General features: G+C 36.7%; 1 long non-coding RNA gene across 2 annotated transcripts in view; it reads right to left on the reverse strand.

Moving 5' to 3' along the window:
• The window catches only part of LOC113531288 (uncharacterized), a 94005-nt gene that overhangs the window by 69744 nt on the left and 491 nt on the right, over positions 1–23770 (reverse strand). The gene's annotated exons all lie outside the window — the stretch shown is intronic.

Here is a 23770-nt window from a genome sequence, read left to right on the forward strand (position 1 = left end):
TAGTTTTGGCCGAATAATTGGTTACGACATCAAATCTTTCTCTTATTCTCCTTCTACAAACACACTGACCCACTAATCATGGTGTTTGTATATGTGTGTGTGAGATGGGGAGGACATTTAGCTGTAATGGTTAAAGAGTGTGCTTCTCCAGAGCTTTCCTTACATAAATAATGGTGAAGAATGCTTGTCTCATCTGTTTAGCCAAGAAGCCCTATAAGAGACGCATGCTTAGCGAGTGTGGGAGTTTGTGTCTGTGGGAGTGTGTTTATGTGTGTGTGGCTCGGAGACTCAGTTTAAACGATCATCAGATCCTTTGCTTGACTTATAGCCATGAAAGTAAAACAAACATTGGGACTGTTTAATGAATCTCCTCAACACACACATGCGCTCACACACGCTTTTGCACTTGCCCAATCCTGCTTGGCCTAGCTTGATTAAAAGTCAAATGTGCAACAGGATATCTTGAGCGTGTGAACTGAGAAAGAAGCAAGACGTGTCTTGTGTCAAGCTCTACAGACTCTCCTGTGACACTTTACATCTGGACATGCTGAAGACTAAAGAACTGCAGTAAAGCATTTACATTTAAAAGACCAGAGGAAGATGGAATCTTTTGAAAACTACTGATTCCTTGAATCTTTAACATTATTTATTCACTGTAGTTCAATTCAAATTGCAGGCAAGTGCGAAAAAACTCGTACTAAACTAAAATGGGCGTAGTTTTTACATTTGAGCATGGGGAGGTAAGGCTAATAGGACAAAAATCAACTTTATAGTATTACCAGTTTGTCCAGTGATAGTGCATTGTAGTAACAGAAGGCAATATAAAGTGCCAAATTCTGCCATACAACAACCCATCTCGCAAAGTATCCAGAGTACGTTGTTAGATAACACATGAAAGTAGAGTCGTGTACAAAACTTATCTAGGTTAGTTAACCTAATTAATCCGATAGGTGTAACCACACAGCTACACGGCTGGCCTACACTGTATTCACTGAATTAAAATGAAATAAAATTTAAGAACTAAGGTCCTGTCGAATTTAGAAGTAGACACCTTTTCTTTCATCTTGCACAGATGTAAGGTTGACTTTTTAAAGAAAATATTTTGGTACGTAGCTATACCAGTTGGACAGCTCTTGCATGACCAAATGGCTGAATGAGCTGTCACAAAACGTTAATGCAAAAATGACGCACAAAGAAAAAACGTCCTATGTTACAAAAGGATGTGATCAAACCTCTACAGTGTACCATAACTAGCTAGCTAGTTAGGACCGAAATTAAAAACGAAGCTCCCAAAGATTCCTGTAGACTACTAAATATAATTGTGACAAAATAACTCATATAACAAATAATTATTATAGAAAAATAGCGGTTATATTTCATATATATATTTCAGCCTAGCCTGTGGATTTTACTACTGAATGTTCACCAAAACAGACTTAGCGAGACATTAGACGCAGACACCAAATCCAGTCAAAATAACCATCTTTTTATTGTTTATTAACACATTTACTTTAGCTGTAGCCTTGAACATCTTGTACAGAAAATAATCATTGTTTGTGATTTATTTTAGCAACGTTTGGGGGCTAGCCATTAACTCCACTCAAGAGTCCAGGTTTTTCTCAGGCTAATCTCTATGTGTATAATATTAGATTACTGCAAACATGTTGATGTGTCCCTGTACTGAGAAAAGTACCGAAATCCTGTTGATTTCATGCTCATGTATAATAGAAGTCTAAGGACAGTTGATAAAAATAGCAAATAAAAGTTGTATGCCTAAATATATGATAGAAATTTTTTGATGGCTTTACGGTAATCTAGTGGTTAGTTCGTTGGTTTATGAAATTCAAGGGCCAGTGTAAGCCACGGACTGAAACCTGCAATGGCCTCTGGCACGGATGATTATATTTGTTAGGCAGCTGCAATTTATCTGCAATTTCCCACAGGGTCAATACAGTTTCTATCTATCTATCTATCTATCTATCTATCTAACAATCTATCTATTTAAAATAGAAAAACTATTAAGAAAGGCCTTAGGATGAGCAGACATCTTACCAAAGATAATCTAAACATATTTTATCAAACTTTCCAACAGTGCTGCAATACAGTCAAAAGAATTCCAATCCTAAAGTTTTTGTGACATCCCAGTGCTCTTCTAATTCCACAAATTCTTCCCTCTGAAAGTCATCTTTAACATACAGATTTCATTTATGAATACCTTTCATGTAGGAGTGTATAAAATGTGTTCTGCCTCCACGTTTATTGAGTTCAACAACTGCCCTTAGACTTGTATCATATTATATAGGTTTGGAATTTTGAGTGACAGCATTTTTTACATTCTGTTCTCAGTACAGTGTCCTTGGTAATCGCACGTACAGATTTGATGGAGAGACGTTAAGCTGAAACAACTTCATTGTCATTAAATTAACCATTCATTAATTATTGTATTTCTAACCCTTTTTGGAATGTATAAATGATCCCAAGAAAAGCCCTACTAAAATAAAAGTTAATGTTGCCTATGATAGAAAGGTGTCAGAACGCACAGGACATCGCACCTTGCTGCGTATGGGGCTGTGTAGCTGCAGATCGGTCAGATGCTGACCCCTGTCCACCATCGAAAGCGCCTACAATGGGCACATGAGCATCAGAACTGGACCATGAAGCAATGGAAGAAGGTGGCCTGGTCTGATGAATCACGTTTTCTTGGACTGATGAATCACATTTTCTTGGACGATTCACATTTTTCATGGTCGGCCGGGTTCGTGTGCGTCACTTACCTGGGGAAGAGATGGCACCAGGATGCACTATGGGAAGAAGGCAAGCCGGCAGAGGCAGTGTGATGCTCCGGGCAATGTTCTGCTGGGAAACCTTGGGTCCTGGCATTCATGGGGATGTTACTCTGACACGTACAACCTACCTAAACATTGCTGCAGAACATGTACACCCCTTCATGACAGGCGTATTCCCTAATGGCAGTGGCCTCTTTCAGCAGGATTATGAGCCCTGCCACACATTAAACTCAAAACCATAATTTTTATATGGTCAAATCCTCAGACATGACTGATTCAGATTGCTGATTTGGTCAAATTTGTTAATACCTACCAAAAATCACCTATAAAACCGAGACTTTTTAATACTGTTGGGGGGAATGATTTGAACAGTGTTATGTATGTATCTCTGAGAATATAGCAATACAAACTCAGACTGAAATCCCACTCATGTCTACCTGTAAAAAGAAAATACAAGCTAGTTTACCAGCAGTTAACTACCCAGCTAGCTATTTGAGATGACAGGAGAATATGTTGAAATATTCATGTATATTCATAAAGCCTAGCATTTAAATTATTTTTTATTCTACTTCATTTGTAAAAGGAGCCATAGTAGCAAAATGAGTCACATGGATCAGTTACACCAAAAGACAGTGCGCTAACAAACAAACAGCATTGTAGGGATAGAATTTAGTGAAATGCTTACACAACACACACACACAGACACACACACACACACACACACACACACACAGGGTAATTTAGAGCCCTTCTATAAATGGTGTAAGTGTGAGAAAGGGACACTGTGTTCCTCTACTATCCCGTGCTGTCCTAGAAATGCGTGTGTGTGTGTGTGTGTGTGTGTGTGTGTGTGTGTGTAGGAGTCTCTCCTGAACAATCTGTTCCACTCCATCCCTCAAATCTTAGTCTGCACACACTGGTGACCCTGCCTGACCTTTGGTGCTATGGCAACCCACTTCCTGCCATTCTTAGGACTATTCTGGGATGTGCTTGGTTGATTCTGCTGTGATTCTGTTGTGAACTGCAAAGTCCAGTGATACCAACATGAGCTTGTGTAATAACATTTATCATACATATCAAATAAAATAAAGAATTTCTAACTATCCTGTAATTAGCCTTCAGATCGTTTCATAATGTTTAATATCTAAAAATTAAAGATATGAACATCCTTTAGCTGCTAAAAAGGAAATACACTAACGCACAAACAGCAATACTTTGAAAGATTAGTGTAGAAAGATACTTAGACACATTCACTAATACACTAATTCTTACTCACAGCAGCGGATCTTTTGGCACCCCCGACTTGTCAAAGAAAACTGTAAGTGGGAAGTGACAAGCTAGCTGGAGAAAATCGACGCAGACACAGCCATCACAGTGACGTTACTCATGCTCTTATAAATTACGGTTTCACACTGATCTGGTAGCAGCTTCCTCTATTTTCTATGATCTGTGAAAGAAAGATGTGAAAGCTGATCTCAGATCAGAGCTGGAGATTTAATATGTCTAAAACTGGGCCACACACTTGAAGCTTTATCTGTTTCAGGGCGAGTTGTTAAAAGTGCTGCAGTCAGTCGCATCCTGTTCTGGGCGGCATAGAAAGATAAACAGAATTTTTAGACTGTGTATATGTGTGCACTCGCTAAAAGGGGAGCAGTGGGTATTTTTACACAGCTGGGTCAGACTGAGCCGCAGGCTGTCGCTAGTCTGCCACGCTGCTAATGGTGTCAGACGTGAGCTACACACACAGACTGCCTGCCTGCCATATTCATCTCTGTCTCTCTTCATTTCTTTCTCCACGACCTGCATCTTCGGGTCTGCTCACAGCCCACATGAATCTTGACTCGGAGGCTGTGTATGTACGTTCTGACAACCTTAGCAGCATGATCATTGTATCATTATCATCATGGTAGGTATTAGCAATTAACAGTGTGTTTGCTGATGGAACTAGATCAATACGGGCCAAAGATAAGATGTGATTATATAAATATCATTTCATTCTTTCATAACCGTTCTGACTGAATGTCTTTAAATGTAAAGTGCAAAACTGTTATTCAGAATTACAGCCTGCGTTATTTTTTATATAGGATATAAAACATATATACAGCCCAGGGCAAAACCATGCATTTCCCATCATTGGGTGGAAAATGGACCTTAATTTTATGAAAAATAGAATTCCAAGATGTTCAAAATTAAATGTGGGTGTCTCCTGCAACCACACAACAATCCAGAACAAGTCAAAAACAACAGAAATGATTTTGAAAAGATGTTTGCACCCTCCCAGACTCCAGACTTGATATGAAGCAGGCAGTAAATAACTCTGACGGAGTCAGAACAGATATGTCAGGAAGAATGCGTGGGTTGGTGAGCAACGGAGACTACAAATTTTACAACTGTGAGGATCCAAAAGCAGTTCAGAGGATACAGTAGAGGCTGCAGGAAGTTATTCTCTAATATTCTAAAAGTCTTTATCATATTTCGAAAGAGAGATGCAATGTTTTTGAACTGCTACCATTTTAGCATTTTCACTTTTAACATATACTATTGCTCCATTGTTGTTACTTGTGATAATGAAGGATCTGTGCCCTCTTGGAGATATTTTTTTTTCTGAAGAACTGCTCTGCAGAGCCTCACACACATGCAGAGAAATGAATGAAAGATGTTAACAGTATGTAGCTACCAGTGTACTTCCTCAAAGGCTGAAAATATCATACAATCTTTCACTGAAATTTTGTATTAAACTTCCAAACCAAAACTACAATTGTGAAATATATTTTTGTATTTACAGTCACATTGTATGGCACATTTTACTGTATTAAAACCATGCCTATGTCCTAAACGTCACGGCCTTAAAATGATCTCATATTATTACATGTATTATTGTAAATAAAGAATAGCTATGAGAACGACCAACCCAATTCTACAAGTCTACAGTTTATTTTATTTTTATTTATCATACTCTGTTTCTGCTGATACACAAACTGTTTTTTCGTATATTTTAATATTTTAATCGCAATCAGAACCCATAATCATACACAACACACTAGGCAATTAATATCTGCAATACATTTGCAAAACATTGCCATAATTAATCTAATCTATGCAAAAAAAAAGTACAAATCATAACCCATGGACAAAAAAAACAGGTCAAGGCAAGTCAAAAGTAGCACAATTCAGCAGAAAAACAGCAGATCTGGAAACCCAGGTGCAGAGGTATTACTAGTAGCGTTAGAATTTGAGTCTCAGTTGTGCCACATGACACCCATCCTCCTAATTACCATCCTCACTATATGACATACTATATGTCTAAAACTTTGTTCTATAACCTTAAAGGTTAAAGTTCTTTTGTGAAAATGTTCATTGAACATAAAGTATAGTGTGAAATTGTATTGCATTTACGTGACAGTTGACATCATGGGGTTACCTGATAGAATCCACTGACCTTTTTTTTTTTTTTTAACCATATCTGTGTATTACAAATCTGACTAAACATCTTAAAAACACCTCTTACATTTTGGCAAAGAATAAAAGAATATGTGTTACCAGCATGACATGTAATAAACATTCTAAAGGACTTAGTGGAACAGAAGGATTTATAATGATAAACAAGGCCATGGTATACTTGCATCGGTTTATGCTGGTTTTGTTATACTTACACAGATATTAAAAAATCAGATTCCTCCCTAGTAGTTACACATCATAAGCACTTTGTGGAGAAGGATCTGGGCTGGTATGTAAAAATGTCTTAGAAATTCCCTGAAAATTAAAAATGGTTTTAGTTAAAAGTTAAAAATTGTTCTCAGAACAACTCTTAGCGAGGAGTAGGAGTTAATCCTAGGAAAAAAAGCTTAAGCTTAAGCATCAAGTACGACAGTTGCATCTCCGTAGATCACTTAACCACACCCCGTAACCACTTTCTGTAGTACAAGCCAATAGAAGTGAACAAGAAGTATTTTTTTTATTGATTTTTTGTCTTTAATGGATTTAAAGCCTGTTTATGATATGTATTTGTTCTCTGCTCAAATGCAAACCACAGTGGACTCAAATACAAACCCTACAGCTAAACTGAAAGAAAGAAAGAGCAGCAAAAATAGCAGATTTGGGCTCAGCTTGGCCAGTCAGGATAAGAAAACAGCTTGTGATGAGATGATTAAGGGGATTAATGCCTTGTATTCATCCATTTTTGTGCACCATACAAGAGTACGAGAAAATAAGGTATGCACCATTAAAAAGCCGGAATCAGCTCCCACTGAAATATGGTTGGCCAACATGTATGTCTCCTCCTGAAGCTGGCAGCTGATAGATTTGTGCTGCTGATGACGGGTGTTTATGTCATTTACATAAAGTCTTCCTCTTGATTGGCTAAATGCAACGCACCTGCCACACTCCTTTCATAAATTTGAACGTCTCTGAACTTTTCCTGCTGAAAAATGAGCCAGATTCCACCATGTGCAAGTGAACGCATACCAGAAACCAATATCAGAAAGCAAATCTTTGGTTTTAATTAAGCCACTAATCGGCATGACACTTTATCTAAAAATATTGTGTCCAAACAAGACACTCAGCATCAAACTTCTGCACCTGATTATCACAATGAACTCTATCTGAACCAAAGCCAGGTGGAGGCTGAATAAAATACAGTATTCCTAATAATCAAACACATTTTAATGTATAGATTCTGTGACAACAAATACCAGATAAATGAGTCAAATCCACTTAAAGTCATCAAACATGTTAACTTTGAATTCTAATCCATCCATCATTCAATGTCTTTGAAAAATATCCTGAAATTTCAGTGCTTTACCTCCCTCTCACTGTGTAGCCTAACGTGATTTGCAATGCCAACAATCTGAATGATTCATATTCCTGGTTATAAAATGTTTAAGGTCAGCTTTTAATTGTAGGCAGGAAACTAGAGTCAGCTAAGATCTATTCAGTGGCACAGTAGAGGGGGATTTTTTTTTCAAAGGAAAAAAATACAGAAACATTTAATTAGCTCGTTTATGGGCATTGACGGGGGCTTGATTTACACTGTATTTAATAATCACTTCACACTTCACACCAAACTGGGCCCACACATAAGGGAAATCTGTTCACTCTGATTTAGCTAGGCTTTGTGCATGCTCTTATTGCATAAAAAACAATGTTGTGTTCTGTCCAAACAAAATGGAAAACCTCCATTGATCCATGACATTCAAGGAAGAGCTATTCTAGCTGTCACCTGCTCTGTCATTCATTAGTAGCTTCCCTCACTTAATATTAGCCGAACCTTCTGCTTGAGTTACTGAGGTTATCCAGAAGAACTCCTTCAAGGAAGATGTTTCCATCTAGACCACCATGTGGAGAGTTGTAAACTTTTCTAAGGCAACTATTGAGATTGACATTGCTTGCATTTACATTTATTCACTTGGCAGAAGCTTTTATCCATAGTGACTCAGAACAAAGAGGATAGTGTCCATGCAGTTGAGATTCAAGAGCCTGGCTCCAAGGCTTACAGTGCTTTTCCACTAGTCCTGAGATTGAACTCACATTCTTCTATTCATTAACTCAGAGCCTTAACCGCAGAGCTACAACAGTCCTGATGTTCTTGCACCTTACGTGGGTGCAAGAACATCTAGATATGATAAAGGCGAATTCCACAGCTATTTCAACTGAAATAAAAAAACCCATGAAGGGATTTTTTTTATTAAAAGGTCAATGACAGGCAGTGTTGTCAACTTAACAACTTTGTCACTAAATTTGGTGACTTTTTGATCCCTTTAGTGACTTTATTTCAGAAAAAGAGCCTAGCAACATATCGAGTGACATTGTGAGCATTTTGTCCTGCACTTGATATGGCGCTCCAGCTCATATCTACTGGTTGAGAGACAAGATTCGGTCAACTCATTACCACTGTAAAATTTGACTGAGTTGTGCTTGTGTGAACATATGTTCCCAACAACCAATCAATGATCAGCATTGTTCCCAACAACCAATCACAGATCAGCATTGTTTGTAATGACCAATCACTGATAGCCATTGTTTGTCCCACACACTTCGTAGTTTTAAACTATCTTCTGGGATAGATTTAGAAGTATTAAAAGTCAATTATTCAATCTATAACAGTTTCCTTTATAGTATTTTGTAAATACGTAATCAGTTGATTCGACTTTAGTTTGTAGATACATCACAAGCTCATTTGTGGTGCCATGACCACAAAGAAGACTTCTTCTTTCCATAAGTTATAATCTATTCATCTCCATACTGATCAAATTCTATTCTATTATATTGTAAGTCTTTAGAAAGTCATCATGTAGCATCTTTTGATATGCAAATAATCATAACGATTCAATGAATATGTAAATTAGTCTTGCAAAACTGTTGACAACACACTCTGGGCCATGTCTACAAGTATCATCTTCAGCTATCATTCACATTCCAATGATTAAAGCATTAGGCAGGCGCACAAGAGGTGTGATTGAGAAGGATGGAAGTCTGGGCCATGTGAAGCGTGACTGTTTGGATTGCTCTGGCAACAAGCCACAGGTTACGAAGGAGAGGGCTCATCATTATTCCTGCTGACACCTTTGGCTCCAATCAAACAATACAACAGCAACAAAGATTTTGATATCTTGGACTGGCTCCAGTACATCATACAATGCTCTGTGAAGAAGTGAAGATAAAGGGAAAACTCTCATATGTTTCCATTAGGTATTTAGAAGACACATTTCCACCCCAATGGAAATGAATTTAATAAAACTAAACTTAAAATTAAACTGTGTGAAGAATGTTTAGGTGAATAAACAGGACATAGCAATGATTGGGTGTGACATCTGTAATAATCCATTAAGTACAGGAAGTAATGGACAGAGTTAATAGCAGGTTACTGTTCACACCCTATTATAGGGTTGTTGGGGTTTTTTTTTTAGCTACTGTTCAGCTGTGTCTCAATAACACAATCAACTTGTCATAAATAGATTTACAGATAAATCTACACTAAGCATAGATTCACTGTATATTCTTTTCAAATATGCAATAATCATATCATACCATATCATATGACATTTGTTTGCAGAAAAACCCTCAGACAGAAATACAGTTACTGAGAGCGAAGAATTTTACAAATTTAGAGCAAATAATTAACAAATAATTAAGGAATATAACCCATTAACACATGCATAAGAGGAAAATATAGTGGAATAGTGGAATGACTGTCCACTATAACAGATTGCATGGATGAAAAGCATTAAGATTAAAAATAATCAGCCATTAATCTTTATATTTCAGTGTCCACAATGGCAAATTCTAAATGGAATTTAATAGAGAAATGTTTATCACTGTTTATGTTTTACACCATTTCAAAACTTTAACTCAGCATATGTTCAAGAATTCGATAAAACAATAAAGCAGAAAAGATATCACTTCTAGTATGTACAGTGCACTGTATGCAAATGCTTCAGTTCTTAAAACTATTTTTTTTTTTAAAGAAATTTGATTATAACAACGTCTCTCTTTTAAACACAAACCCGAAGAAAATGGCCTCTGGCCAAACTCATGGGTAGGTCGAGTATATAAGAACTGGAAAATCAGCATTGTTTTAAGCATAACCACAAACAGATAGATTAACAGAAAAATGAATTGGGGGAATTTGCAAAAGCTTAGATACTTGGAGATGTCGTGAAGAAACTTCTTCCATGAAGCTACCATGGGAATTACACTACTAGACAAAAGTTTAGATACACTGGGTTGAATATATATATTTCATTGTCTTGGATCATGGCTCCTTCTCCTTTTTCTGTATTTTTTTTAACTAATTCTGTGATAGTCTGATAATTGAAGTTGCGTCCAGATCTTGCTTTGGAAAAGCAGACTGCTGATATTTGCAATTTAGTCATCTAGCATGTGTATTTACTTTTGACCCATTTTTGGTATGGGTCATGGGTCTTTGTCTCCATGCCATCTACATTGGGAGCCCATTAGGAGGAGAAAGAAAATAAAAGGAAGGAAAAAAAGAAGAGCGTCATCCCAAAATCTGATTAAAGGAGCTATTATAATGTCAGCTACAGGTAAAATATAAAGTCACTTTATAGTCCATTTGTCAGTACTGTTTGTCCTTCCTAATGTGATCAGAATGAGTGTCCACTGTAAAGTATTTAAGACAGAATGTTTTCTAAGACAAATGAAGAAATAGCATGAGCACTGCTATATGCCTCTGTGCACGATGTCTTTGAAATTTAACAGCTTTAAGCTTTCACAGCTTCTCAGCTCAGAGTGATCTCAGGAGACGATGCTTAACAAACAGTGATAACTTGTCAAAAAGATCACATGTAATTACAATAGCAAGCTAGTTTGCAGGGAACTGTATGGACTAACATTAGCTTGGGTGTTTGTTTCTGTCGTGTATTTATGATGCAGCACACAGTTTAAAACCTTTCTCCTAGAAGGGGTTTCGCAACTGTTCTTACATTTCCAATGAATGTCACTGATATTCATCTCCGGGAGCTCTTCCAGACTCCGACTGTAAAATAGCGCAGTTGCAACTATAGTGAATAAACTGGAAATATATAAGCAGATGTGTTTGTGCAAGTATCTCATTATCTAATGTTGCCAAATAAGTACAAATAATCATAAATTCATTCAATACAATCCATATATAATCACATAACTACCAATTCACAGCATGTTCGCTTCAAGTCTCTAGCATGGCTCGACTTGTCCAACCATCTCTTACGGTACAAGGAAGACATGCATCAAGACTCTTCACTGTCCTGGCACGCAGGTGGTGGAGTCACTGGGTGTCTTAAACGAAGGCTGAAGGTTTTCTTTCTGCACTAACTTGTCTCTAATAGGGATTTAGCTCAACGGTATTCTTAGATCCTGACCTATTGAACTAGCATGAGGATACAAAACTAGCATGAGGACATATTTTTTTTAATGGACACAACAAAGCACTTCGGTTAGTGGCTCTGGATAAGAGTCTCCTGCTAAATGCTGTAAATGTAACCATGTGTGACATAATCATCTATAGAGCTTTATCTCAGAGGGAAAAAAAGGTAGTTAAAAAAAGTTAGTACTGGCATCACAGATTGAAACTAATCCCATCTGAATACAGCTTTAAAGAAATTTTAAAGTTTCTATGAAAGTTTCTATGCAAAATGGAAATAGTGAAGTTAATACCCATGTATACATTATTTCTGAATCAAATGCATTAAAAAAAGTAGTTTTTACTTAAATAAGTAATTCTTCTAATTAAATTGTTTCCCTAAAATAGTGTTCATTTACAATTTAAAAGAAGCAACCAAAGAGTGCTCTGTGTATTTGTGAACTTTCAGAAGGAAATCATGAGGATAGCTGAGAAGCTTCATCAGGAACATTGGTAAGAATTTAAAATATAAAATAGTTTTCATTTATTTAACACTTTTCCTGGTCAAGGCATAAATAATGTCTCCATTATTATTCTAAAATTGTATAAAATTGTAAAAAATGAAGAGAAACCTTCTATAAGCAAGTGTGTCCAAACCTCTGACTAGTAGTTTACATATCCAAGTCAGTCTTAATAATTTCCCATTAAGTGACAAAAACAAATGTATCCTTTGTTTAATACTAACTTTAGACTGTTTCCAGAGAGAAGCATTTGAGAGTCAATAGCTACAACTCAAGATCCACAAAATCCAGTTAACCATGAACCAGTGAGGAATTTCTGAATAACTCAAGTATGTCTAAGCACCTACCTAACACACACGTGACATTCAGTCATCCACCAGCTCGCAGCGAAGCTACATGGTGTTAGCCGAGCAGAACAGAACTAAAAGCCTGGCGTTTCCCATTAAAGCAAAGAACAAGGCATTTATGATGCTCATTTCCTGTACCGGTTTCAGACTCTAGCCACAGGGTAATCCCCAACATGGTTTGAAGGAATAATTATCCCAAAAATGCTAATGTGGCTCACAATGAATGAAACTCGAGTGGATCTGTTACCGCAATGCAAACTGATCCAGTTTCATCCATTTTAAGCCATGTTAGCAATTATTCCTTCGCTCTGTGCCGAAGATTACAGCTCTGCAGCTCATGCTAACTGACCCCTATCAGCTTTCGTTCATTTTTAGCATTGTTATCATGGGAAAACCTTTTCTTTTAAACCAGGGCCTGAAACAATACCACCATCTCGTCAATACACACCAATCCACCCTCTTGGACCCAAACAAGAGGAGGGCTCAACCCCAAACTGAACTTTGGCCTCCAAGGGACCATAGTCTTTCTCACACACACACACACAAACACACACACACACACAGAGGTTGTGACCTTGCACAGCGACCCCGTTCTCCCCTCCCTAAAGCATCTGAGTCAGCACCAAGAAGAAGCGAACAATCATCAGATTAGGAAAGGCAGAATGGATGGAGGGGGGAGGAAGGGTTAACTCTGAAAACTAGCAAAGAGTAATGAAACTGAGGAAAGGTTTGCAAAGAGTACAGACCAGTATATTTGAAACATCTCAACCAGTGCAAGCAATTTCTATACCTCTATGTACTACTCTTCCAACTCAACACAGCAATATGAGATAGTATTTAAGGTTATTTACTGCAATAATTAACATTAGTTAATGAATTCTCCATTCTGATTGGTGAGAACATGTTGATTAATTTTCTATAACAGCAGCACTGGCAGTAGTTCCGGCTGCGAGACAAATCACAGGTTTATATTAATGCACTCGTTCTATTATGTTTCTGTAGTAACAGCCCATTCACAGCAACTTGCATGGAAGACGTTCCACGTAAATTAAGACAAAGAAAAGTGTATAATCATCTCCAGGGTCAGCATTTTGTATCATTCAGTATGTTTCTGCATGGGAGAGTCTTCAGGACAGTGGTCTCTAATTGTTTATAGCTGCTATAATCAAAGCTATAACAGGACCTAACTTGTTTCTCATACATTTCACAATAATAAATACAACTATAAATGGTTAAAAATTATGACGTTGATTAACACATTAAAACATTCAATACAAATTGCAATTGTTGTCTTATACAAATTGATGTTGTATAAGAGGAATAAAAATGGGTCTGCTTTTATGTTTTATTCTTTAGATAATTAATATTGACAAAGCCATTAAAATTTGAATTAAATAACGTTTAACTGAATGTTCACTAATTAATGAACACCTACAATAACTAAAATTTATTTCACCCAGACAGATTATTTAATAACATGGTGTAAATTAATGTATGTTCATTTATGTGGACTCATGCTATTTGCACAGGATATATTTTCTTGAAATACAGACATGTGACAAATTAAAGGTAAAGACCAACATAAAGTGTTATGGTGTTGGCTGGACTGGAGGGCTGATCAAGACAGGACTCATCAGAGTAGCAATGTTTCTGGGGGTTTTACGTAACTTATTGATTTCTTAGCTCAGGTATAACATACATATTATGAGCATTGAATCTATTAACGATCAAACACAAGGCTAAAGCAATCACTTTGCATTAAAGATATCAGGTGCACATGGTACACATAGAACTTTTGACGTGACAACATTGAGTACATCGTGAACTCATTCACTTTGCTGTGCTTTATGGGATCGCTTTTCCCATGCTAATTGGTCATAATCTATAAAGACATCCTCTAGACACATTAGCTAACAGATATGTGTCCAGAAATCTTTTGCCAGCCGAAAAGTCAGAATTATTATATGATTATATAAGTGAGTTCGGGTTAAACAGGTTTTCTTTCCTCAGTAGAATGAAGCATTGTGAAATTCCTGACTGTAGCACTTGCATATACATTACAGATGCTGTGGATAAAGAGATCAGGTTAAAAAATGCTGGAGGATTCTTTAAGGTTCATATTTGTTGAGGAAGTGTCATCGTGGAATTCCACAAAGACTCTCTCAGAAGATGTAAAGAATGACTCTGCTAGCATGCAAATACTTTTGTCAATTCAAATAAATACATTCTATGCTATGTGTAAATGCTAACATGCGAAGCGTTTTTTTTTTTTGTTGTTGTTGTTGTTTTGACACACGTCAGACATGTGTCACACTTGGCAATTACACTTCTATATTAACTAGCATTTCAGTCCACACTGGTTGTGTCAGTGGCATGTTAAGGGTGTGTCAAACTCTAGCCTGCGTGTCACCTCTCCTTGTTTCATGCATAAGTCAAGCGTAACCTCCACAGACATTCACTGAAATCTATGACACCAAATTACATTTTCTGTTTTGTAATTACGTCTCGGTCCTTCTGTATCTGCATTAACACTGTATGAAATAGAGTTCTCATGCTCCTCTATGCTCACATGGTGGTAAAATGTTGCCCTGGAATGAACCCCGAAGTATTTTGTGGCAGAACCATTAAGGATGTCTGATTGTGGAGGAGGAAAAACATAAAACAAACAGTAAATGCAGTATACACTTGCATGGAACATTTCACAACCTAACTAGGTAGCTAGCCTTCAAACACGAACAGTGCGATTTGACGGAGTGAAGTGTGAAGTGTCTGGTGTGAATTTGGGGTAATTCAACTGAAATCTTATCCAGTGCAAACAGCAGTGTTTTGTGTGAACGTTAATATAACAAGTAGCACTGCAGGTTAGCTAAGTATTTATGTCAGTGTTAGCAAAACATATTCCTAATATCCTTATTAATAAAACAAAATGCAGGAAGAAAGATTCATGTCTTTGAAATATTAGTTTGATTCTTGTCATCCTACTACACCCAGTCCAACTACACAAGGTTCTAAAGCTAAATTTTAAATGCGTAACATTAACTGTTTCCTGACACGGCTGTTATATGTATATAATATACACAGATATTTTTAAAGCCTGTTTGGGGGTCATTTTTTGAAAATGACATCCAAAAAGGAGAAATTTTAAAAGTCTGTTTTCACTGTTTTTGAGTGAACAGGAAAAAAAACAACATATTTTTGAAAACACTGACAGTTTTGTGTGCTATGAATCTGCTAGGATTATGTTTTTGATGGCTGCTGACCATTTTGTTACCTTGTGGTCTGCAATTTCTTATTTAGTAACGTCTTTGCCGTTATTACATCCTTTTGCGGCGGCACCAGAATATATTACGAACTGTACTGCTCCTCAATCCACCACTCTGCCTGTATAAACCGAGTACAGCTGAAAAATTTACAAGATTTATGACCTTGTGTAGACATGTGGCTGGTCTTCACAAGGAAAACTGATTCTTTACAAAAACTGCAGGTTTTGTGTTAAAAAACTAACAGAAAACTGAAAAAAAAAGTTTCTGACTGATTACTGAGATTAGGGTTATCATTAGATTTAGGTGTACGAAGGTGGAAGGTGGAAAGGAAAGTCTTCACAAGGATAGTATGACACGTGTGTGTGTGTGTGTGTATATATGGATAGTCCAGTGTTTGGGCAGTGTAAAGAACGATGGTCTCTGCCTGACCTTCCCTGAGTGCCTCCTGTTATTTTCCACAGAGGTCAGCAGCTTAGAATTCACAACATGCAGCACCCTTTCACTTTTCCTCCGTTTGCTTTTAGCGCCTGTGTGGGTGGCCAGCACTGCTCCTATGAACTCTTTCTCTCTGTTTCTATTCCTTTCTTTTTCTCTCAGTCTCACTCTCACCATTTACTTGTGTTCCTCTCTGAGGCCATGTAGTTTTACTATACCGTGTTAACAAGAGGAGTTCTTCTAAGCCGTTCACCCACAGGATATCCTTTTACACACCATGCAGATTTTTTTGGGTTCTCCTGCACATGAGCCCACACACACTCATAAACACACATACTGCAAATACACGGTGATAGACGTGTATGGAAAAGTTACATTATCATATGTTGTGTTGCTTTTATAGACATTTCTGCAGTATCTGATTTATTAGCCGATGAGTTGAATCAGATGTTTTGAAGACGGGTGGAAAGGAATGAAATACATGTACTCTTGTTACAATACTGCAGTGCATGGTTCACTGTAAAGTACTTTTTTTTTTTAAGTGTAATTAAATCGTTGTGCTATGACTTTTACCTGAGCTTTTAAAAAATAAATAAATAAATAACATATTCAACTTTGCGACATTTATTTTTGATCACCATTACAGAGGGAAAAATAATAATAACTTTAACTCCAGAAGCTCAATGTATCTAATCTGCAGAAACATGTACAGGTAAGCCATTAGCTAGCTGAGTGAGCTACACTAGCTAACCAGATCTTTAAATGTTTTACATATGAAAGCTCTGTATTAAACATAAAATGTCACTTTGATGCTCTGTTGTGTGCTATTGCCAGTTGCGCTAAATATATCTAAATGCTGCTATAGTCTATTGGTAATGCTCAGGATAATGTGTAAGGGGCATCTTTGCTAGATAGCAAAAGATAGAAGTGTGTAGCTATAAACATGTTTGAATGAACATGAGCTATCTAGCTAGCTAATGAACCTAGCAAACTACTGAAAACCCAACAGCTCTATAACGTTTCCTTTTTTTTTAATATACTGTTGATAATAGAGGTGGTGTTCACTTCAGAGTAGCTCACTTGATTAGTTAACATAATCGTTCAAAAAGGCTTTCCTCAGATGTAGAACGTTTTTGCATTAATTTATACATAAAAAAGATTTGTAAATTAATTAATTATTATTTAATTATTATTTATTATTAATTCGTAAAGTAATTACTCACTTCGTTATGTACTAACTAGTCACGTAGTCACAGATTACTTATTTACTCTTAGTTGTGTAATTTTCTTGCTCATTACTTTTACCTTTACTAAGTGAATTATTACTACGGTTGCAGTACGTTTACTCAAGTCAGTGATTGGAGCAGAGTAAATAAAATGTACAGGTTATGTGTGTAATCCACAGCGCTGAATGTACAGTAAGAAGCACTGGCGTAAACTGACTGACTATACGTAAGTTTAGTCACTACATGAACTGTATAAGAAATGTTTCTAAATTTACACATGAACACCATATATATACGTCATATCTCTCCATGGTTCAGTCGGCACTACATATGTGCGTCCTTGTCATTTTTTGTAATTAATCTGAAATAACTTTTATAAATAAATAGTGTCTTACAATTTACTTTTAATGAGGAAGGGTTTAAAATATTCACTTCAATTGATGCACTTAATGATGGCCTTTTAAATGTTTAAATGTTGATGTACATACATACATATATTTATATATAACTTTGTGCAGCCTTTATACAATATGCCATTATAATGAATATTGACACTTATATCAATACTTGGAGTATATTATTAGAGATTTATGAGGTGCAAAATTATTGAAACATTATGTTTAAGTGAAAGTACAAATAATGTGTCAAACCCTTACTTAAAAGTGGAAGTATCAGCCCAAAAAATGAGCTCAAGTGAAAGTAAATACGTTGCTATTTATAAATGTACCGAAGTGTCGAAAAGTAAAAAGGAAAAGGTTGAATGAAATTAAGTTAATATCATGATTTCATATGAAACCTAACTTTTATTACTTATCTAAAACCACAGTTCTACCTGAAAACTTAATTCAATCTCTGTAAATTTGAAGGTCATGTGCATGACTAATGCGGCATAGTTTGCTAATTAGTTAATCAGAAATAAAATATCATGCAAATAACCATTATTTACCATTAGCCTGAATTACATTAGCTGTTAATTACATTAGCTGATAGTCTAACCTGGCATTAGCAAAGAAAATGGGCTAATTTCATTAAATATAGCCAGGTAAAGTTAGAAAATTAGCGAAACTTACCTCAAAAAGCTTTTGCAAATTAGAAGGAGTTCCTGCCTTCTACGGAGGGAAAGGAGACGTTTCATATACGAGTCTCTGCTCACTCCAGCATATTGAACCATTGTACTGTGGTAGGGTCAGATGTTCAAATGTATAATGGAAAGCTGAACATTGTATATATTGCGTAGCGTGAGAAGGCCACAGCCGATGACGAATTGGCATGAAGATTGATAGTTTTGTTCCACACTGATTGGAACTTGATTGGATTCTTTAAACTGAAATGTAAATAAAACGTTCAGGAGTCCATTCTATAGCTGTAGAGGATATAGTCATTTGCTAGATGAGAGATGAAGTGACCTTTAAGTTTTGTAAAGAGTACTCTGAAGTTTTTTTTTTCTTTTAAATGTAATTTGTAAAAGTATTGAATATCAATAACACTCAAGTAAAGTAGAAATAGCCCAAAATAATACTTAAGTATTTTCCACCCCTGGAGATTTATGAGCCAACATTATAGTTATTAAAAATGAAAAGGAATTATAAGCACAGTTATAATGATTTATGAATATGGGCTCCACAGAAAGTGTTACCTGCCAAGTTTCAATGAGGTGATGCAATTCACCACCAATTTTTTTTTCCTGTGCTCCAAAATAGTGTGAGCCTAATAACCCCGATCCTTCCTCTGACTTTCTAACAATAAAACAACTGAAAAGTCACAGTCGGAGGTACTACTCACCATTTCAGGTATCTGTGATGTAAAACTACTATTCTTTCTTATTATTCAAATAACACACACCCTTGGGCACAGAATTGTGTTGTTAGATATTTGTTAAATGAATTTATAGCACAGTGCTGTTGAAGTCTCAAATCTGATTGGTCCGAAGGCGTTGATTACTTTTCTATAACAGCAACTCTGACAGTAGCGCTGGCTACAAGACAACTATATTAATGCACTCGCTCTTTTGCATTAATGTTTCTATAGTAACGACTCATTCACAGGGATTTGTACAGCAGATGCTCCACATAATCTAAAGCTAATAATAAGTGGATTAAAAAAAAACATGTTATTTAACAAAGAAAAACTTACAATCATTAATATCATGAACCTTTCTGTTAGGAGATTTATGGAAAGAGTCTCTGGTGTCAGCACTTTTTAGGGGTTAGTAAGTTTTCTGCCACTGGAGAATCTTCAGGACAGAGGACTTTGCACTTTCCGGTTTCTCGGTAGCATGACAAGCTGTGTTCTTTTTTGTCTTATTAATTTTAAGAGAGAGGAAAGGAGGCTGGTGAGGGAACAACTGTTTATAGCTGCTATAACATAAGTGATAACAGGAACTAACCTGTCTTGCGGACCTTCCATAACAATAAATGTAACTATAAATGGTTAAAAAAGCATGATGTACATTAATATATTTTTACTGTAATAGTTGGCAAATTGCTGTTTTATCAGAGGAATAAACCACTTTGGGATGTGTTGGTATATTAAAATAATCCACTTCGGGATGGTAAGAGTCCTCCACTTCACATCAGGCTGTATCAAACCACACAAGTGTACAAAGGCTTTAACACGTAAGTATATATTTCACTCACACACATGCAGACATGCAAACTTATATAGCTGTAAATAGTTATTTAGGGTAGAACGGGATGCCCGCAGGGAAAGATATCCCCCTGTCCTTAATTAAAATTTTTTCCTGCCCTGCTGAAATATCCAGCTTAGTCCGACCAGCTACCATCTGCCAAAACACAAGCCGAGTTGATCAAGCTGGTAGACCATCTCTGCCAGCTGGTGAATAATTTTCCACTATATTACTGACTAAAATGTTTAATGAATGTGTGACATAATCTAATTCCTTTACTATTGTGTTATTTTCTTTAAAAATATCTTATCTATGATGCTGAATTAGTAACGGTAATTCAGAAACTATTTCCTTTCTGCCAGCACTTACCCACTGGCAAAGATTTTCTACCAGTTTGACCACCTCAGCCTGTGTTTTGGCGGCTGGTAGCTGAATATTTCAGCGGGGTGACCAAACGATGGTGCCAAACCTAATCTCAACACATTTATAGACTGAATACGCTCCAGCTGATTGTGAAATCTCATTTGTAAAATGCTTTTTGCACATAATGTACTTTTTAGTCCTTGTATAGGACCAACCTATGTATTTACTGTATATTAAGGTTTTTTTGTACAGGAAGATGAGGGGTTTATCTGAATTGTTATTCATTTAAAAAATGAAAATGAAATCAAATAAAACAAGGTGAACTAAACAAGAAAAAAGGTTTCCATCATCTTCCACTAAAATGATATTTTGTTAAGTTCAGTATAGGCATACACTCATAAATCACAAAGTGTAGTGTCACTCACTAGCTAATGTTGCCATTAGACAGCAGTTGTTTGTACTGCTAGCTAGAACCAATCAATATTTTCAGCACAACAGCTGGAAAAAGACATTCTGTGTAAACTATATACAGCTTAAGCTTACATGAAAAGTACACACAATATACTCAATTGAGGCAATGTTGGGCAAGTTTATTTTAAATTGCAGTTAGCTAGCTACACTTTGAGCTAGGGTGAAACTAGATCAATTATCTTGGCAGTCACATCCAGTAGTTAATCACAGGTGGCTGCCTGACAATTTACCTATTTATTCTTATAAACAAATTGGTCTTGTTAGCAGCCCAGCTCAGTGGTTTTTTTTTTTCCAACCAACAAACAAGAAGCAGCTATAACTTTCATTGATTAATTCATTTTCAGTACAGTGGTGCCAACTTAGAGACTTTGTTGCTAGATTTGGTGAAGACTTAGACTTCTTTAGTGGCTTTATTTCAAAAAACAGACTTTTTTGAGCAGACGTTAGTAACTGTCCTGGAAACGATATTGCCCTCCAGCTCACAGCTGCACCAATGTGTAAAGCCTGGTGGAGTTGTGCTTGCACAAGCCTATATTCCCAAAGGCCAATCACTGATCATCATTCTTCCTCAAAGACCAATCACTGATCCCCATTCTTCCCCAAAGACCAACCACTGATCACCATTCTTTCTCAAAGACCAATCACTGATCCCCATTCTTCCCCAAAGACCAACCACTGATCACCATTCTTTCTCAAAGACCAATCACTGATCCCCATTCTTCCTCAAAGACCAACCACTGATTACCATTCTTTCCCAAAGACCAATCGCTGATCCCCATTCTTCCTCAAAGACCAACCACTGATTACCATTCTTTCCGAAAGACCAATCACTGATCCCCATTCTTCCTCAAAGACCAACCACTGATCACCATATTTTCCGAAAGACCAATCACTGATCACTATTCTTCCTCAAAGACCAACCACTGATCACCATTCTTTCTCAAAGACCAATCACTGATCACCATACTTTCCCAAAGACCAATCAGTGATCCCCATACTTCCTCAAAGACCAACCACTGATCACCATTCTTTCTCAAAGACCAATCACTGATCCCCATTCTTCCTCAAAGACCAACCACTGATTACCATTCTTTCCGAAAGACCAATCACTGATCCCCATTCTTCCTCAAAGACCAACCACTGATCACCATATTTTCCGAAAGACCAATCACTGATCACTATTCTTCCTCAAAGACCAACCACTGATCACCATTCTTTCTCAAAGACCAATCACCGATCACCATTCTTCCCCAAAGACCAATCAGTGATCACCATTCTTTCCCAAAGACCAATCAGTGATCACCATTCTTTCCCAAAGACCAATCATTGATCACCATTGTTGTTCCACCTGCATGAATAAGCAGATTTCTAGTGACCTTTTGAGCATGCATTAGCTACTTTCCCCTGAAAACAGTTGGCAACACTCCTTCAGTAACCGCTTTATCCTGGCCAGGGTTGTGGAGGATCCAGAGCTTGTCTTAAACTCTGGGCGTGTAAATACACCTTGGATGGAATGCCAGTTCATGGCAGTGTACCATGCACCCACACACACATATTCAGTTTAGCATAGCTAATCCACCTACCAGCATGTTTTTGGAGGTTGAGATGAAACCTACATGGACATGGGGAGAACACGTGAAATGCCACAACGACAGTAACCCAAGCTGACAGTGAACCCTGGAGCTGTGCCACCCAGAAGCTGTAACTTATGGATGGAATTAATGGATTAAAATATATTTTGTGTACATAAAGAAAAACTATAGAGCTTATCAGTGCTACTCCACTACTCAGTTGATAAAATTATGAAACTAATCACGAACTAATTGATGTAGAAGTAGCAACACTACCACCTTGCTAATTGAAAATGTAATTAGTTAAACTAGCTGACTAATAGCTTTGCTCTGGTTCACTAACGTCAACTTTCTCTAACATCATCAGCTTTCTCTAACGTCAGATCTCAACACTGGCAGTTTCACAAAGGAGAAGTTGAGAAAATCTCACCTCAACTATTTACTTTTTCACTGATATAACAGGAGAAGTGCTGGGGTGTGTAGGGTTGGGGACATTTTTAAAGTACATATTTCTTTATGAGGTTAAAAGTGCTTCTATGCTGTTCTCTGTTGTCTAAATAACATTTATTTGTGGAACCACTACGTCAAGAACTTCATTATAGAAATATAAACCATGACCTTTAAAGCAATTTTAACCATTTTAAACTTTTCATGCAAGTTTGTGCAAATCTTTTCGCAGCCATGAGATTATATTGAGTGTCATGTGGTTTGTCATGTCAATAAAGATATTTTTGTTAATAATTTAGAGTAGCCTAACAGACAAATTAATGAATAATACAGTGATTGCTAACCATTGATATATAAATTGTATATTATGTGCATAAACATTCTTTTGACAACTGGGACAAACTGCACCTTGGGACTTCTTTCCTCAGGAAGGGAGTGCAACCAATATCCCTTTTTTAGTTTAATGCTTTGTTGGTTTATGCATCATTATCCTGTCCAGGCTAATCTCACTTTCAAATGTATTTAAGTGATATGCCCCATATGCCAAACAAATGTAGTTATTCATATAATCAGGCATAATTGAATATCACAGTTATTTTAGCTATAGATTTGAACATTTCAATACATGAATTAAAATTGCATATACTGCAATGCACCCCAAGGCACTCAAAACAAATACACATTCACACAGCATCGAGTGTGACCACAACAACACAGATACACACTTTCATTATGGCTAACTTTAGAAGCTCTGATTGCCCAAAAATAAAGTGAAAGGCTGTTCTTAGAAAAAGCTTTCTGATGCTATTCTCAACTTCCATCACACACACATACACATACACATACACACACACTCTGAGTTAGACTTCAACCGA

This window comes from Pangasianodon hypophthalmus, chromosome 27 (genome assembly GCF_027358585.1).
Source record: "Pangasianodon hypophthalmus isolate fPanHyp1 chromosome 27, fPanHyp1.pri, whole genome shotgun sequence".
NCBI classification, from domain to species: domain Eukaryota; kingdom Metazoa; phylum Chordata; class Actinopteri; order Siluriformes; family Pangasiidae; genus Pangasianodon; species Pangasianodon hypophthalmus.